Source organism: Cornus florida, unplaced genomic scaffold (genome assembly GCF_030987335.1).
Source record: "Cornus florida cultivar Cherokee Brave unplaced genomic scaffold, ASM3098733v1 CherokeeBrave_3.0.0_Hap2_Chr03, whole genome shotgun sequence".
Classification (NCBI taxonomy): domain Eukaryota; kingdom Viridiplantae; phylum Streptophyta; class Magnoliopsida; order Cornales; family Cornaceae; genus Cornus; species Cornus florida.
Window position 1 is genome coordinate 85653546 of NW_026775573.1, and position 18946 is coordinate 85672491.

General features: G+C 33.4%; 1 pseudogene; it reads right to left on the bottom strand.

Moving 5' to 3' along the window:
• Window positions 1–1708: 1708 nt before the first annotated feature.
• Window positions 1709–18384, bottom strand: LOC132301776 (probable inactive purple acid phosphatase 27; annotated as a pseudogene).
• Window positions 18385–18946: the final 562 nt, after the last annotated feature.

Sequence of the window (18946 nt, forward strand, 5' to 3'; positions counted from 1 at the left end):
GTTTCTTCTTCGTGTTTTGCCAGAAAATGTCGTCTTGGTACCGGAAATCCCGTGCAAAGTTCGGTTTTTCTGCTATGCTATAGCAGCTTTTTTTTTAACTTCTTGCCCTTTCCTGATCTAGGGGCATTCTGGGTACTTCATAGTGTTTCTTTTTCATTTTCGTCCATCATTCGGGAAGAAAACGTGATTTTAGGGGGGGTTTCTTCTTCATGTTTTTACAAAAAAAATCATCTTGATACCGAAAACAACTCGCAGATCTGAAAAATCTGGTCGTTCCAGTTTTTTTTCCCAAAAAAGTGCTAATCAAAGGGGCATTTCGGGTATTCCACTAGTAAAATAAAATCTTCTCTTGACATGGTCATGTAGAAAACATGATTTTGGGGGAGGGGGGGGGGGTTTGTTCACAACTTTTTGCCAAAAAAATGTCATTTAAGCCCTCAAAATCCCATTTGAATTCGGAAAATGTGTGCAGGCCCTGCTCATACTTGAAACCCAGAAAGTCTAATTTTTTGAAACTTTGAGGCTTCCTATCTTCATCATTCGGACTCCAAATCAAGTGATTTTTGAGTTAAGTTTATTAGTTTTTGCTAGGCTATATAACAGTATGCACGGTTGCATCAAATTATATATAAAAAGCCCATTTTACCCCTTCTAAAGTACCCTTGCCGCACTGATTTTAAACCCAAAAGTTGGTTTTTATGAAACTTTGACGTTTCATATCTTCTTCGTCCGGACTCCGAATCAAGTGATTCTTGAGTCTAGATTCATTAATTTTTCCTGGTCTATCTAACGGTATGCTCAGTTGCATCCAATTTTGTCTGAAAAGACCTTTTTACCCCTTGCGAAGTACCCTTGCTGCATTGATTTCAAACCCAAAAATGTGATTTTTATGAAATTTTGGAGTTTCATATCTTCTTCATCCGGACTCCGAATCAAGTGATTCTTGGGTCTAATTTGATTAAATTTTTGTTATCTTTCTAGTGGTATACTCAGTAGAACCCGATTTTATATGTTCAGAAATGACCATTTTGCCCTTGGGGACCTGTTCGGTCTTTTTCTGATCATTCATTCCCGCATTGGTTCTTATTGAGTTCAACGACCTCACAGAAGGTCACTTTGACTTTTTAGAGTCTTGTTTTCTATTTTCACTTCCGCATTCGGATCCGTTATCGGGTCAACCTTCGGTTCATCACAGGACACGCTGGCCTAAAAACCAGGGTCGTCACATCAGAAAAGAAAATTAAACGAAAGAAATTCATTTGTAAAATTTTAGAAAAAAGGAAAGGAAGGCAAATGACCAGGTCGTTACAGTCCTTGTGGTTCAACTTACCACTATGATGGCCCTATTTTACAATAATTTGTGCTATTGCAAGGGTTGATTAATTTTGGTAGACGTTTATCGACCGATCAATTAAAAAGGAAACAAACAGAAGAAGAAACTGAAAGTTCTAATGCTGCCAGGACTCTTGGTACCGGTTCCCAATCTTGGTACCGGTTCAAGAAGGTCAGAACCTTTCCGACGCATTTTGGCTACCGGTTCCTAACTGTAGTACTGGTTCAAGGTTGGCAGTGAACAAACCTGTTGTGAACCAATGTTTACAACTGGTTCAAGGGTTCTCCTACCGGTTCCCGCTAGACAGAAGGGTATTCTCTGTTTCCTTCAACCTTCTAAAACTCTCAAAGATTTCTCACTCATTCACATACCTTCCTAAAGCATTGTTTTCATCATCTCGGAGTGTAGCAACTCATGAACACTTGAACTTCTTCAAATTTGCATCCGATCTTCAATATTTGAAATTTTGAACTGAAAAATTACAACTCGATCGGACTTGTTTTGACAACGAAATTAGCCAATTATAAAATATATCGTACAGTAATGGCTCCACAGCTTCCACAAATCTCTCATCAACATTTGGAATTATAATATTGCTAATTAACTTATATGATGAATATATGGGTCTGTGTCTGCAATTTACAAATTTTGGTCTAGTCACACAACATGTAAGCTAATAAAACATGTTTCGAGTATCAGATTGTAATAACCCGGTCATTTACTCCCTTTTTCATTTTTGGCAATTTTCTTTTCTTTTTTTTTCGTTTTCGTCTTTTTCCTGAGTTCGGTTTTCTAGGCGTAACCTCACTTTTTAAGCTCGGATTTTTTTCCCAGCTTTGCATGCATCCATAATATTTAAATTCTATGCTTTGTGTATTTTTACTTTTCTAAAAAAACATGTTTAAATATTTACTTTTACGTAATAGGCATGGATGCATAGTTTTTTTGGAAACATTATTTATTTTTGAGGGTTTTTGTAATTATGAAAAATAATTATTTTTCTTTTTAGGGACCTTTTTTGTAATTTATTTTGGTAGATATTTTCAAAAATGACCTTTTTTAATTACTGGAAAGTGTGACAAGTGTCACGCTCTCATTGGGGCACTTGTAAGCATCTCATTGGTTAACACTTGGAAGCCTTCGATGATGACATGTGGAGGGTGGAGATTTACCCATTTGTTGGCCTAGCATTGGAGCACTTGTTGGCTTGGATTGTTGACAAGTGTAGGCTTTAGATTAAGCCTAGAATGTGCCATTGAATTAATGACAATGACAAGTGTATGCTCCAAATTAAAGTCTAGCTTTTGTGTGTATGTGTAGGCATGGTGCAAGACTATGTGTAATTGACTTGCTTTGACGAAGTGAGTGAAGGATTACACCAAAGGGGGTTAATATCTCATTTTACATGATTTTTATGTCATCATCTTCCTCACATAAAACCTTAGCCACCATTGAAGGAAACCATTAACCTAGGCTTAAAACCTTGGTTTTGATCTCCTTCCACTCACCTTAAACTCGAAAGCTTGGAACACAAAATACTTGCCTCACCTTCCTCTATATAACCCTTGAAGGAGATTGTAAAATTCCTTTGTTTGCTTTGGTTTCAAGAGGGACAATCCTCTTGTGAGGTATTTATGCTTAGGTGTTTTAATTGTTTTGTGGTCTACTATAAATTGTTTACATGTCTTTAACTTAATTTTTAAATTAATAGGTTGTTGTACCTTGCATAAAATTAAGTTAGGACATGATATTCTTGAAGGCCATGACTTGATCTATAACTTGCCTTAATATGAAGTTAATTGGAGTAGTTTTAAAATCTAGAGATTTGATCATTTTAATTTAATTATTTTTATTTAATTGCTCCAATGACTTGTTTAAGTTTCTAACTAGATATTGTTGATTATCTTGGCAAATTCTTTCATCTATATTTAATAGAGAATATTTGAATGAGTTTTTAGAAATTTATTTAATTATTTTGTTGACATTGATCTTAATTTACCTTGTTGTAACTAAGGTAGAATTGGATTGTAACTTGAAATTAAATTAGGCTTTGCTATGACCTTTGACATATATTATATTTAGAACTTTTGGAGTTGCTTTGTAATCTTGAAACTTTAATTATTTAATTTAATTAAATTCCATTTGTATGCTTCCGTTGAGGTAATTAAGTATTGATGTTATATTCTTGTTTAATTTATATTTTGGAACTTGGTGTATGATTACAAGATGGTATTCCATGAGTAGAAGTTATGATTTAACTTGTTGTATACACATTATACTTATATGACATTTAATATGCCATTGTAGCTTGAAGGCCTAGAGCATATCTTGTGTGTATTCCATGACTTGGTTGTGCATGGTAACTGACAATGTGCATTGTGTATATGTGATATACTTGTTGCACAACTTGATGATTTTTGGAAAGCTTGTATGTTCATTGTAATATGTTAAGGCCAAGGTACATCTTTAGTACGGGGGATCAGAGTTCCCTCAACAACATATAGTGCGCACTAGGTAGTTCCTTGCGGGCTAGTAACCCGAGATCACTTGTTTGGTCATTGAGACCATATGTCCTTTGTCTTTCCGCCACTTGTTGATTTCGCATTTAAATTCTAAGTTATTTACTTCGAGAATTTATACTTTATTGCATTGTATTGGAAGTTCCAATTTGAGTTAAATTGCATTAATGTTGTTAATTGTGATTTAAATATTCTAATGTAGCCTAGGAAGATCCTTAGACACATTTGAAACATAAACGTTAGGTGGCATGTACCACATGGATTAGTTTATACTAAATTGCAAAACTTGTAAAACTTTAGCTTATACGCATATCCATTTCCTACGAGTAACTTGTTTACTCACCCTAGTTGTTGGGTTATTTTTCAGGTAAAGAAACCTTATTTTAGAATGCACCACATCCTTGAACACTTTTGGATACTTGAAAGTATAGTTGTAGCATTTTCTTACACTTGTTAGCATGAAATGCCTTGTTTTTTTTTTTTTTTTTCTCTATATGTCAAAACATGATTTGTTTGTTCTAAATATGTAATGTACACATAAGTGTACCTTGTGATATATATTTGACATGTATGTAATGAGTCCATGGGCCAAGTGACTTTTATTTGCATTCTAGGTACTTTTACATTTATGTGATGTTAAGGAAAAAATGAAAAAATTGTACGCTTTAGCCTTACTACATTTGCATGGGTGGTGGGAAATGAGCTAAAACAATTTTGTAGGTTCCATTTAATCATGTATGAAGTGTGGTCACGGGCCAAATAGTAATTTGATACCATTTTATATTTTTAATTTTCAAAATTTCGATTCCAAGTTCATTTTTATCATTTTTGGCCGTTGGAGGGTCAGATTTTGAGTCGGGCCTTCTCGGGAGCCGCGGACTATTCCCGCGCACTTGGAATCACTATTTACACTTGCGTACACATTCGTTTCAACCTAGAAATCATTTAGGGCCAAATGCATACTTGGTGAAAAGTTGCATTTTCTGAGTTTTTGACCCCTTACTGATCTAGGGGCATTTTGGGCATTTTACAGTGTGCTTTTTTCATTTTCTCCAATGTTTCCGAGTAGAAAACTTGATTTTAGGAGGGGTTTCATTTTTGTGTTTTTCCAGAAAAATTCGTTTGATAGCCCGTTTTTGCTCTCAGTTGTGGACAGATTTTGAAAAAAACTATGTAGTAGCTTTTTGGACTCTCTTGACCTATGCTGATCTAGGGGGCATTTTAGGGATTTTACAACTTGTTTTTTTTGTTTCCTTCCATGTAGCTGGGTACAAAACGTGATTTTAAGGGGGTTTTCTTCTTCGTGTTTTTTCAGAAAAATTCGTTTAAGGGTCCGTTTTTAGCCTCAGTTCTGGGGAAAAAATCAAATGGTGCTTGCTGTCAAAACACTATTCCTGCCCAGATTTTTAACCCGGAAAGTTAGATTTGTTTTTTTTGAAACTTTGACATTTCATATCTTCTTCGTCCCAACTCCAAATCAAGTGATTTTTGAGTCTAAGTTTATTAATTTTTGCTTATCTATCCAACGGTATACATAGTTGCATCCAATTCTATTTAAAAGACCATTTTACCCCTTGTAAAGTACCCTTGCCGCACTGATTTTAAACCCAAAAGTTGATTTTTTTGAAACTTTGACGTTTCATATCTTCTTTATCCGGACTCCGAATCAAGTGATTCTTGAGTCTAGATTTATTAATTTTTCCTTATCTATCTAATCATATACTCAATTGCATCTATTTTTGTCAAAAAAGACCATTTTACCCCTTGTAAAGTACCCTTGCCGCACTGATTTCAAAACCCAAAAGTTTGATTTTATGAAACTTTGGTTTTCATATCTTCTTCATCTGAACTCCGAATCAAGTGATTCTTGAGTTTAACTTGATTAATTTTTTGCTGTCTTTCCAGTGGTGTGCCTGATAGCACCCAATTTTATATTTTTTGAAATGACCATTTTGCCCTTGGGGGCCTGTTCAGTTTTTTTTTTTCTGATCATTCATTTCTGCATTATTCTCGTTGAGATCCGTGGCCTCGTGGAAGGTTACTTTAGCTTCTTAGAGATGCATTGCATCTCCAGGGTCATGTTTTCTGTTTTTGCTTCCACATTTGGATCCGTTATCGTGTCAATCTTCAATTCATCACAGGACGCACTGGCTTGAAAAATCAGGGTCGTCACATAGATTGTTGGGTCGGGAGCAAAAAACACTCTATGGAATGCATATAAAGTGCATAATGACCCTTTATACGTTCTGAAAAATTCCTAACTTTCAAATTTTGAGTAACAAGGATCTGAATGCTAAAAGTCTAAAGTATCCCTTTATTATTGGAAATAGTGGCCAAGTTACACACACAACCCTATACTATTTGGAAGAGAATAAAAATGGAGGAAAACATTTTTATTTCACTTAATTGAAAATGAGTAAAATACATGGATTTTTATAGGCTTTAAAAAACATATATGTAAATGAAAATTAACACCCATTAACATAACATTTAGTAGGCATAACTCCCACTAACCCACTAACATAACTATTACTAGTGGTAACTCTCATGCCTCCCACTAACTCCAATAAAAACTCACATAAATATAAAATTAAACACCAAATAAAAAACACTTATGACCTTCAAAGATATTAAAAATTATAATCAAGTTTAATTTCTAACACCCCCCCCCCCTCCTCTTGTAAACTTGATTTTTTTTTTTTAACTCCAAGCAAACTCCTTAACTTGTGAAATTCTGCAAACTTGAGGGGCTTGTGAAAATATTTTCAATTTGATCTTGTGACTTGATGAACTTGAGCTCTACTTCGTTCTTAGTTATGCATTCTTTAATGAAATGAAATCTTGTATCAATATGCTTGTTTTGTTCATAAAATGCCAGATTGTTTGCCAAAGCAATTGTTGATTTGTTGTCCACAAAAATCTCCGTTGACTCTTCTTGTAGCATGTGTAATTTCTTCAACAAATTCCTCAACCTAATTACTTAACAAACACATGAAGTGGCTGCAACATATTCTGCTTCACAAATTGAGAGGGTGAGAATGGGTTGCTTCTTTGAACACTATGTAAAAGCTGTATTTCCCATGAAAAAACAATAGCTAGAAGTACTTTTTCTATCATCCAAATCTCCGGCCCAATCGCTATCACAATAACCCACAAGATTGAAATCATTAGAAAATGAATATAATAACCCAAAATCAAGGGTAACTTTGATGTAACGAAGAATCCTCTTAGCCACCTTGAAATGAGTTATGGTGGGTCTTTCCATAAACCTACTAACAAGCCCAACCACAAATAATAAGTCCGGCCTTGTGCATGTTAAGTATCTCAAGCTTCCAACAAGACTTTTGAAAAGTGTTGAATCCACCGTCTCTCCATCTTCATCTCTTAACAATTTAATTCCAACTTCCATGGGCGTGTTCATCAATTTATAATCTTCCATCTTGAATTTCTTGCGAATTTCCTTAGCATAGCCTTCTTGGTGAATGAAAATTCCATCCTTCATTTGCTTGGCCTCAATGCCAAGATAATAAGCCATGATGCCAATGTCCATCATCTCGAACTCTCGAGCCATAACATTCTTGAAATCTTCAAACATTTTTGGATTGCTACCTGTGAAGATTAAATCATCCATGTACAAGCAAACAAAAAATATATCTCCGTTCTCACTTACTTTGGTGTAAAGGGCATGTTCACATGGGCACTTTAAAAAATTGTTATCTTCAAAATATTTGTTAATCCACTTATTCCACGCCCTTGGTGCTTACTTCAAGCCATACAAAGCCTTGTTCAATTTCAAGACTTTGTTTTCTCACCCTTTTACAACATAGCCCATGAGTTGTTGCACATACACCTCTTCTTCAAAAACCTATTTAAGAAAGTCGATTTCACATCCATTTGGTGGATTCTCCAATTATTTTGGGCTACCAAAGAAATTAACAATCTAATTGTTTCCAAATGAGCTACAGGTGCAAATACCTCATCATAGTCAATTCTGGGCTTTTGGTTGTACCCCTTGGCGACCAATCTTGCTTTATATTTTTCAACTTCACCATTTGCATTCTTCTTTACTTTATACACCCATTTGACACTAATTGTCTTTTGCGCTTTTGGAAGTGTAGCAAGCTCCCATGTGTCATTCTTCTCTATGGATTTAATTTCTTCATCCATAGCATTTCTCCATTTTTTGTCTTGTGTCGCCTCTTCAAATCCTATTGGTTCACAATCTGCAAAGAGACAAAAAAGTGTTAGATCACCTGACCTTTCCGTTACTTAATCCGTTTCGTCATATATGTCTTAAAGACTCCTCATGAGAAGTGGTGGTGTGTCACTTGAGCTTGATGATGATGGAGTTGATTGATCATGAATCAATGGTGATGGAGGTGATGTTGGTGGAGAAATAGGCTGCTCCATGCTTTCATTTTCTTGCTCCTCATCTGAAATTGAAAAAATATTATAATCTTCATTTGGAGTGTTCCAATCCCATGTAGCTTCCTCTTCGAATTCAACATCTCTACTAATGACAATCTTCCCATTACTTGGATTGTACAACTTATAACCTTTGGAACTTGCATCATAGCTAATGAACACCATTTTTTTCACTTTTGCTGTCTAACTCGGTCCTCCTTTCATCTGGCACGTGCACATGGACAATGCTCCTAAAAACCCGCAAACAAGAGACACTTGGCTTTCTTCCGCTTCATGTTTCTTGTGGTGTTTTGTTTTACACACTTCTAGTAGGACACCGGTTAGACAAGTACACCGCACAATCAATGGCTTCAGCCTAAAATTCTTTAGGCATTTCCTTGCTTTTCAACATGCTTCAAGCCATATTGAGAATGGTTCTATTCTTCCTTTCTGTAACTCCATTTTGTTGGGGAGATCTCGGAACCGTTAAAGGATGGTGAATTCTATTTTCTTCACAAAAATTTTTAAAATTATTTGATGTGAATTCACCACCTCTATCAGATCAGAGAGCGTTTACATCATAGCCACTTTGTTTTTCAACAAGTGCCTTAAATTTCTTAAAAATTCCATACACCTTTAATTTTTGTTTAAGAAAATACATCCATTTTTTTCGGCTAAAATCATCAATGAATAGTAAAAAATAATTATTCTTACCAAATGATGATGGAGAAATTAGACCACAAACATCCGAGTGGATAAGTTGTAGTGGCACCGTAGCTCTTGTGGTAGCTTTTTTAGGAAAACTTTTCCTTGATTGCTTTCCCACAAGACATCCTTCACATAATTGATTTGGATTGCTAATAAAAGGCAATCCCTTCACCGTCTTCTTTTTGGCCAACAACTCTAATCCTCCAAAATTCAAGTGGCCAAGTCTTAAGTGCCAAAGCCAAGTTAAATCATTAAAACAAGCCTTCAAACATTTAGCCTCGTTAGCTTGAATATTTAGCAAAAACATCCGGTTCTTTGTCATTGAAACCTTAGCAATAAAATTACACAATGGTTCTTTTATCGAAAGACAACAATCCTTCATGGAAATATTGTAGCCTTTTTCTAAAAGTTGTCCCAAACTCAATATATTATTCTTCATATTAGGCATACAATAAACATTAGAGATAAATTGATGATGCCCATTCCTCAAACAAATCAATATTTTACCTTTCCCTCTTACCGGAATTTGTGATGAGTCTCCAAATGTCACCTTGCCATTTATTAATTCATCAATATCAATGAACTTCTCTTTGCTACCACACATATGGTTGCTAGCACTGGTGTCAAGATACCACACATCTTCTTCACTCCTTTCACCTTTGTATGCCAGCAACAAAGTAGGCTCCACTTCTTCATCAACATAATTAGCCTTTTCTTCAACAACATTTCTACATTCCGAAGAATAATGACCATACTTTTGACAATTGTAGCATTGAATTTGAGACTTATCATACCTCCTTCCATATGACCTTAAGTATTTTCCTCTACCACGACCTCTTATTTGTTGGGAGTCATGAATTTTTTCTTCATTGTTAGTTGTGTGATGACCGCTTTTTTCTCCTCTTCCACAGCCTCTTCCTCTTCCTCGGTTACGTGCATTTCCACATCCTCGGCCCCTTTGATTTCCTCCATGTTTTGCTTCTCTTTCGTTCAACGAAAACTTTGTTTGTAGCACTTGCTCCAAAGCTTTTTGTTTCTTCACCGCCTTTTCTTCATGAGCTTACAACGAACCCATGAGTTGATCAACAGTTATGGAATCTAAATCCTTTGACTCTTCAGTGGCTACAACAATGTAGTTGAATTTGGAATCCAACGACCGAAGGATCTTTTCAACCACCCTTGTATCAGTCATGGTGGTTTCGCTATATCTCCTTAGTTGATTTACAATAGCCATGATCCTCAAAAAATAATCTGAAATTGATTCAGATTCCTTCATATGCAATGCCTCAAATTCACCCCGTAACGTTTGGAAGCGAACCTTTTTCACTTTATCAACTCCTTGGAAGGAATTTTGAAGAATCTCCCATAGTTGCTTTGCATTTTCTGCACTAGCAACTCTTTGTAGTATTCCATCATCCAAACATTGATGGATGGTCATCACCACTTTTTGGTCCTTCTTTCTCAATTCTTGTAAAATATCTTTTTTGGATTAAGACAAAGTTACCTCATCTTCTGGCTTATCATAATCTTTGGATACAACTTCCCACACATCTTGTGCTCCCATAATTGCCTTCATATAGATACACTAATTTTCATAGTTATCTTTGGTGAATAGAGGCATTTGAAATAAAACCGAATTGTTTGCCATTTATTCTCTCACTCACAACTAGCTCTAATACTACTTTGTTAGAAATAGTAGTCAAGTTACACACACAACACTATACTATTTGGAAGAGAATAAAATGGAGAAAAACAATTTTATTTCACTTGATTGAAAATGAGTAAAATACATGAGTTTATATAGGCTTCAAAAAACATACATGTAAATGAAAATTAACACCCCACTAACATAACATTTAGTAGGCATAACTCCCACTAACTCACTAACATGACCATTACTAGTTTGTAACTCTCATGGCTCCAACTAACTTCAATAAAGACTCACATAAACATAAAATTAAACACCAAATAAAAAACACCCATGACCTTCAAAGATATTAAAAATTATAATCAAGTTTAATTTCTAACATTTATAACTGAATAAAAAAGGATAAAAATAATTGAATGTGACATGACTAAAATGTCCCCTTTTTTTTCTTCTTCTTCTTATATATAAGGGCATTATTGTAAATGAAAAAGGTAATTTTGGAATTTTATATCTTAAAAATGTCATGTGTACTAAATTTGCAACCAAACAGTGACCTTAAACCTTTCTTTGATCACTTTTTTAAACTTAACACACTTATAAAAATACCTTAGGGGTGAGATTTGTTAAAAATTTAAACATTAGGGGTGTTTTTCTCACTTTGCCCAGATTGTTTGGAAAAAATATATCAGATTATATTTATTCCAAACTTAAAGCGGTGGATCTGGTCCACTGAATGATTATTTGGAATAAATATATATCAGATTAATTTTTTCTTGTGCATATTCATGAAGTGGTATTATCTCCCAATTAGTTAAGTCTACATAAATTTAAATTTACCCTGCAAAAATTATCCAAGGAGTTCTTGATTGATCAACCGAAGCCATGTCCTTGTTCATCCATTCATACTGTTAAGAAGGAAAGAAAGAAAAATATATTTACATACACACACACACATAGATGCATGTAAGGTAATATAGTATTTATGTCTCTTACTTGAGAAAAATATATGAAAATTAACCGTAGCATATTAAAATTATGGTAGATAATGCTTAATGAATATTACCTGTTTTGAATTTTGTGACCAGTCATGCTCTGTTGAAATTACTGTGAAATGAACACTTCCTTGTTCAATAGAATACCATGGCTTGTCCTTTGCTGGGATTGGCATTGGAAAATAGGCGTCATAAGGAACTCCACATTCTCCACCCGAGTCTGGAGTTATGTAAACTGATCCTGACTCTATGTAATCCCTAAGAATTTCATTCACATCAATCAATTAATTTCACTTGAACTTGTTGTATTATAAATGTTTTATATTTTTTTTCTCAAATGCATACATGTCTATGAATACACCAGTTGTTATCAGTGCTAAATTTCAAAATTATCAAAAACGATGTTCATCTAGAGTCTTAAGAAGAGATATACATATAGCCATAATGATGCAGAACAGATTGTTGAAGATTTTGGAACCTGTTTGAACCGTCAAAAGGTCAAATGGGCGGACTAGCCAGTGTTTTTTTGTAACAAATCCGTTTTTGACCCGGAAAGATCCCAATTTGACCAGAAATGGCCTAACTCTCAAAAATCAGCTGCATAGCTGCTAAGGTATGACACCTTTTGGCCGAATTCAATCGTTTAGGAATTGCATTTTTCAAATTTTGAATATTTCAAGATTTTCGTTAGAGGACTAAACGGATTCGAATTACTTTCCTTTTGGTATTTAGCAGTTTTTAGTAATTAGATTTCTTTTCTTATTTTTATAAAATTTTCAGAAAAAGTTTGTTTTTGAACAGTTTCCTTATATTGCAAGTTTCTTTGCGTTTTTAAGGATTTTTTATGTTGTTAGGATTTCTTATTTATAAGTACATGTATTGCAAAGCACATCATTTATCAATATATTATTACATTCTTCTACGAATTCTCTTTTTTCTTGTGGATCAAGGTAACCCTTATTCCTTGTGAACGTTTATTGCTTCGCTTACTTTCATAGATTGATGAATTTGATGGCATTAATTTATCAAATATTTGCATATAATGACACAATCTGCTCCATATGGCCAAGTCTGTGCTACAACATTGTGCAAGCATGAACTTATTTGAGTGGCATTAACAGTGGACAATCAGAACACAATGAAACTATAATTGTTTTAGTAAGAAACTGTTGGTTCATGTGTTTATTGGTCACATATTATGGAAAAATATGGTGAAAAAATATACCTCTCATGGTTTCCAATGGCTGTCATGTAAGAAAGATGAGAAGCAACTGGGCTAATGAGGTGAAGGAAGAAATCCCACTCTACCAGAAATCCCGTGGCATAGCTTATGTCACCGATTTGGAAGATGGAGTCCACAACGCCTGATGCTACTTCGTTGACCATGGATTTAATCACTAAGAGAGATCCTGGCTATATATGTGACAAGAACTGAAACCTTGTCAATGCATTACATACAAATCTCATTTTATTCATACTCTTTTTCATGATCAAAGTAGATTGCCATTTTTATTCATTTGATCAAGTAGTTGAAATTTTGTTTCCAGAAATAATGATCAGCTATTTGTGCATGCCCAACATAAAAATGATGGAGGTCAAGTGAAATTATATCTATAGTCATGTTTGTTATAGTCCTGAATTCAGCATAATACCTGAATATAGTGTTCAGCAGAAGCATCACGAGGCGCCTTGCCCATGTCGCCAAATGCAAGAAATTTGAGCTCATCTGATCCCCAGAAGGTGGAGTTTGGAACTGTGTTCGATTACTCCAACCAGCTGAATCACTGAAATTCAAATAAACATAAGGTCACTTAAAAATATTTTCTGGAAACTAAGAAAGGCTCTTGACAAGTAAATAAAACAAGAATGTTATGCTCTCTTCTGATTACAAGGAAAAATTAGGGCTTGTTTGGTTCAGTTTTTTAAAAGTAGTTTCCAAGAACTCAAAAAATAAAAAACTATTTTCAAAAAACTATAAAAGACAATTATCTCTGAAACAACCCTTTTTTGAACTGAGTTTTCGGGAAATAGTTTTTATGCAACCAAATAGAATTTTTTACCGTTATCTGATTCTCAATTTTTCAAAAAACTGAACCAAAAAGGCCTAATCCTCTTCCGCACCAAAGGCTTAAAAGTAGAGCAATAATTTCAACACCCTTCTGTTTTATTTTATTTAATTTATTATTATTATCATTTTAATTAAGATTGTTTAAGCAAAAAGAGGAAATGGTGTTTAAAAAAAAAAATGAGGAAATGGTTTGAGAAGAATGTGGTTGAAGGCTGAAGTGCCGTCATCACTGCTGAATGAATGTAACCGGGATCATGCCACCCAAAATCCTTGGCTGGACTTGGTAAAGCAGAACCTATCAGTTTTCAAAAACCAAACAAAATGTAAGAAATCTAATTTTACTTTTTATTTTCAATATTCTGTTTTAGTATTGTCTTGAATTAATGTTTCTATCATTAAGGATCACATAGTGTGTAGATAGACAAAAATACAAAAGAGACTATGGGGGGAAGATAAAACACTCTAAAATGAGAGAGTCTATCTTATTTATCTATTACTGACTAAGAATCGTTGTTGGACGCTATCTATTGGAGTCGCACAAAAAACTCATCGGGGGCCTTGTAGCATTACTCAAAAGAAAATTAAGGGTTAAGGAGAGAAATGCCTTAAGGATTTCAAGGCTTAGAGGCGTGAATGATTACAAAGAAGTCTAACTTTTTATTTTATAGAATTATCAAGTCCTATCAATGAATAAAAATATTGTGGTCTATTCATTGATAGAGCTTGTAATCCTATAAAATGAAAATTAGGATTTAAAATCCTATAAAAAAAAATACAGTGGTTTTTAATTACCTTGTGAGGTTCTATTTTAGGAATTTGTAGTTTCAAATATGGAACATAGATTTAGGACAAAAGAGAAGCAAAAAAAAAAATTGAAAGAATCAATTAGTTAGGGAATAAATAAGATGAGGCACTCACTGCACATGTTGTCTCCATATTGAACTTGTTGAGGCTCCTTATCCCCACTGACCCAAGTCAATCTCATCTGCAATCATCATAAATATTGTTACTCGTTTAATAATATTTTCTTAATTCATTTTACTAACATGGTCGACCGACTGATAAGATTTTGATTTGAATTCAATCTGATGATCCAGATTGAAAAGAAGGGTTAAAATCCGTTTGATCGAAACCCAATTGGCCGTTGACTAACACATAAACCATGAACTAATTTATACACAAAATTTGCGCATGTATAATATCTCGAATAAATTTACAAGCTTATGGTGACATCATACTTCATAATAATATATATATATATATATTAATTATACTTAGAATCAAATTTTTCTTTCTCCTGTAACGAAGTTTTCTGTTGTTAGTTAATTTTACCAACTCAACGGTAGATTTCACTATTATAATTATTAAATTTCCCAAATAAGCTAAACAAATAGGTGAAATTTTATCATTATAGTCTAAAATTTAAAAGTTGAAAGTAATTCACCACTTTTAACTATAAATTTTAAACTATAATGATAATATTTCACCTATTTATATATTTGTGAATTTACCGTTGAGTAGGTAAAATTCACCAACGGCATAGAACAACAAGAAATCAGAGAGGATTCGGGTATGTACTTTATGATCCAAAACACTAGTGGGCACTTGGTAATATGTCTTGAAACTAATCGGTGTTAGAATATGAGAAAACATATATTGTATGCGCAAGGTTCATATAGGAGAGGTCATATGCTAACCTAACCCTAAAGTATAATACACAATATAATCTAACAAGAAAGACTTTTAAACAATAAAAGTTGTTAATTTCTTACTGATGTTCCAGTTGAATCTATGCTTGAGAGATGTCCGTACAAGGGCTTCTTGGGATTAGCAAAATTATTGGGGTTTGATCTTCTTAAAATGCAAGGTGTCCCAAACCACCGGCGAAAAGCACAAATTCAATATCAGTTCTGATGTTAATAACATGAAATTTCAACGAACCGCTGCAAGTGGTCACCATACAAACACCCTTTCTGTATTTCTTGCATTCTTCTTCTTACGACTGAGATAGTCTTTATCATTGCTTACATACTGTGCCTGCAAATTTAGAGAAATTATATGTACATAAGTTAGAATTTCTATATCAAATAAATAAATGACAATACTAACAGTTGTTGAGAGCTTGATCCCATTAAAGGGAGCAGTGAATCAATGTGCCCACGTGCACGGGGCACATCACGTTCATGCACAACACGACCCGTTTATCTTTACCTAGGCACAACAAATATTTATTCCATTAAAGACGTGTGATTAGTGATGGCAACGGGGCTAGGGACCCATTTTCATCCAAAACCGTTAATTCATTTCAAAATTATTTAATTACTGCAAAACCGTTCTAAACGGAACGAGTTAGAATGTTAGTTGATGAGACAAGGTGTTTTGCCATCTCTAGTTGTGACATTAGACCTATTAATGATCCGAATCAGAGTCTATAGATTGAAACATTCAAGTCGATAATCTGTTAGCAATTCAAATCAGATAATCTATTAGCTAAACAATTGAATATGGATTATGATCGATTAGATCTAATACTAATCCGATCCCATATAATATAAATATAATATCATGTAAATATATTGTCTAATACAATAATATATACTCCCTTCCCCCAAAATAAGTGTCATGTTTAGGAAACCGTAACTCATTTTATTTTGGAACGGATATATATTATAAAAACATTTTTTTTATTCTTCTTCGCTCTCTCTCTCTCTCTTTACGGTATTTTTTTCTTTAATAAAAAGTCAAATAACTTATTTTCTACTCTTTTTTCCTTTTTTCTTTTTACATTTTATTTTCTTTAATAAAAAGTCAAATACCTTATTTTCTACTCTTTTTTCCTTTTTTCTTTTTACATTTTATTTTTCATCTCCGACTTCTCTCTTTTTTTCCTTGCCATTTTTTGCTAATCTCTTTTAACAATTATTATTATTATTATTATTATTATTATTTTTTCAAAAAAATGTATCTTTTTTTGGATCAGGTTATCGGATTGAATATCCCATTAACAAAAAACTAAATATGGATTCAAGCATAAATAATATGCCGGGTTGTCGGATCGAATTTTGATTGGATCAGTTCTAATTTGGTCCGAATTCAATTCCTTTGTGGGCCTACATGACCTAATTCAATCATTTAGGATCTCTTTTTTGCATTTTTCAATGCTACAAGCCTACAAGAAGACTTCAAAATTTTCAACGTTTTTGTTGGAGGTCGAAACCAACCCAGATTGCATTCTCAAAGCATTTAAAGGGGTAATGATTAAGTGATTTTCTTCATATTAGGCATGAAGTGGACCATTTCCATGACAAAGAGAAGAATGTACAAATGGTTTCGGGCTTCAAACAAAGCCCAAACCATAAACAGTGGGAAAGCCAAAAAAAAAAACTCAGCACAAAGCCCATAAACAGAAGAACAACATATTTTTAGTCTAGAATAACATAAACTTAAGTCATACAATTCTTTTAAATGGGTGTCACTCTCACGCTCCGTACACGGTCTTGCTCCCATTCCTATTATGTGTGACTTGGATTTACACTCCCGCCCCCACTTTATATGGCTTAGCGCTAGACTACTGATGTCTAAGTTTTCATTCCAATTCTGGTGGGCATTAGAATCTTGCTCCTACTATATATGTGTGTGTGTGTATATATACATACACATTAATGGGCTGTTTTCTGAATGTTTTGACTATGTTTTGTTGGACCTAAGCCCATTTTCAGCGCAGGCTGAACCCAATGTAAATTTTGTTCATGTAATACAACTTGCTTAAACTTCCAATTAAACATAAATAAAAAATGCATGGCAGGAATTTGATAATTCAATTTAGCGCTTAATTCTAAATAGATTTAGTATTTATTCAATTAAGTACGTTTGATTATTCAATTTTAATGTCACTAGAAATGGCAATCGAAATAAATAAAATTTTAAGTGGCAGAGACATCATTTATCATTGAATGTTTAATGCTAAAAATTCAAAAAAATATCAATATAATATATATATATATATATACCACTTTAAAATTTAATTTTTAAAATTTTCAGTATTTAATTTTCAGTTTTATAAAACGACATGATGTTTGTTTTGCATGTACACAAGTAGTTACTATTTTCTTATGAACATAGTTCATGTGAATCCATTAGTTAATGAATAGTTGCATGCACGATTAGATATATATATATATATATATATTTATTTATTTATTTATATATGAGTACTAAATATACAGTATTTTTTGGTTTTCTTACAATACTGTGCTTACTGCTTACCTTAACAGGGTAATGGCAAAGAAGAGGAAGTATCTATCACCAGTCTGCTCATAGAAAATTCCACTAAATGGAAAAGATGTGACACTGCATGTTTAACGGGAAAAAAAAAATTAAATAAATAAACGCATGCATATAAGTGATATATACATACATATATATATATATATATATATATATATATATATATATATATATATATATTCAACTGCACTGCAAAATATGTACTGTGTGTGTGGTACTTCTTACTCAGAATAAGAAGGTGAGATCATGGCAACCCAATCAGTCTCAGAAGGAAGCAAAACTCCGGCAACAGTGACCGTGACATATTGATCATCGGAAAGATCAGAGTTTGAGCTAACATTGATTTGAAGGTAAGGGTCTGAATCAGGACATTGACTCAAACTTCTTCTGTTTAGAACCCGAAACTCTGATATCGCGGTGTATTGATCATGGAATTATTTTGTGAAGTTGATATTAATGATTGGAGGTGAAGAAGAAGAAGAAGAAGAAGAAGAAGAAGAAGAGAATGGTGAAAATGAAGAAAAATCTGTTAAACCAATAGGACATGAATGGTTCCATATGTGAAGAAAGAAAGAAAATTTCAAAAAAAATTTGTTCAAGTAAGAAACAAGTTGACTTACATATATACATTTTCTTGGAATATGAGACAAAAGGAGATAAAAAAAATCAAAATAAAAAAATCAAGAGAAACAAAGATCAAAATGGAAGGAAATTAAAATATGTTAAAGAATAAATTATGAAGAAGAATGTCCGAAATTAATAAGTTCAAAAGCAATTATTGTTTAGGTTAATTTCTTAGTTAACTAGATCTTACATTTCTTTAATATATAAAACTATTTAGAGACTGGTTTTAATTTAATTATTACAAATAAAAATTCAGATTATATATATGTGTCTGTGTGTGTGTGTGTATATATATATAATTATTAGGCAGGCGAATATTACTTGTGGAATTTTTTGTTTCTTTGAGGTAGCTTGTTGGTTATG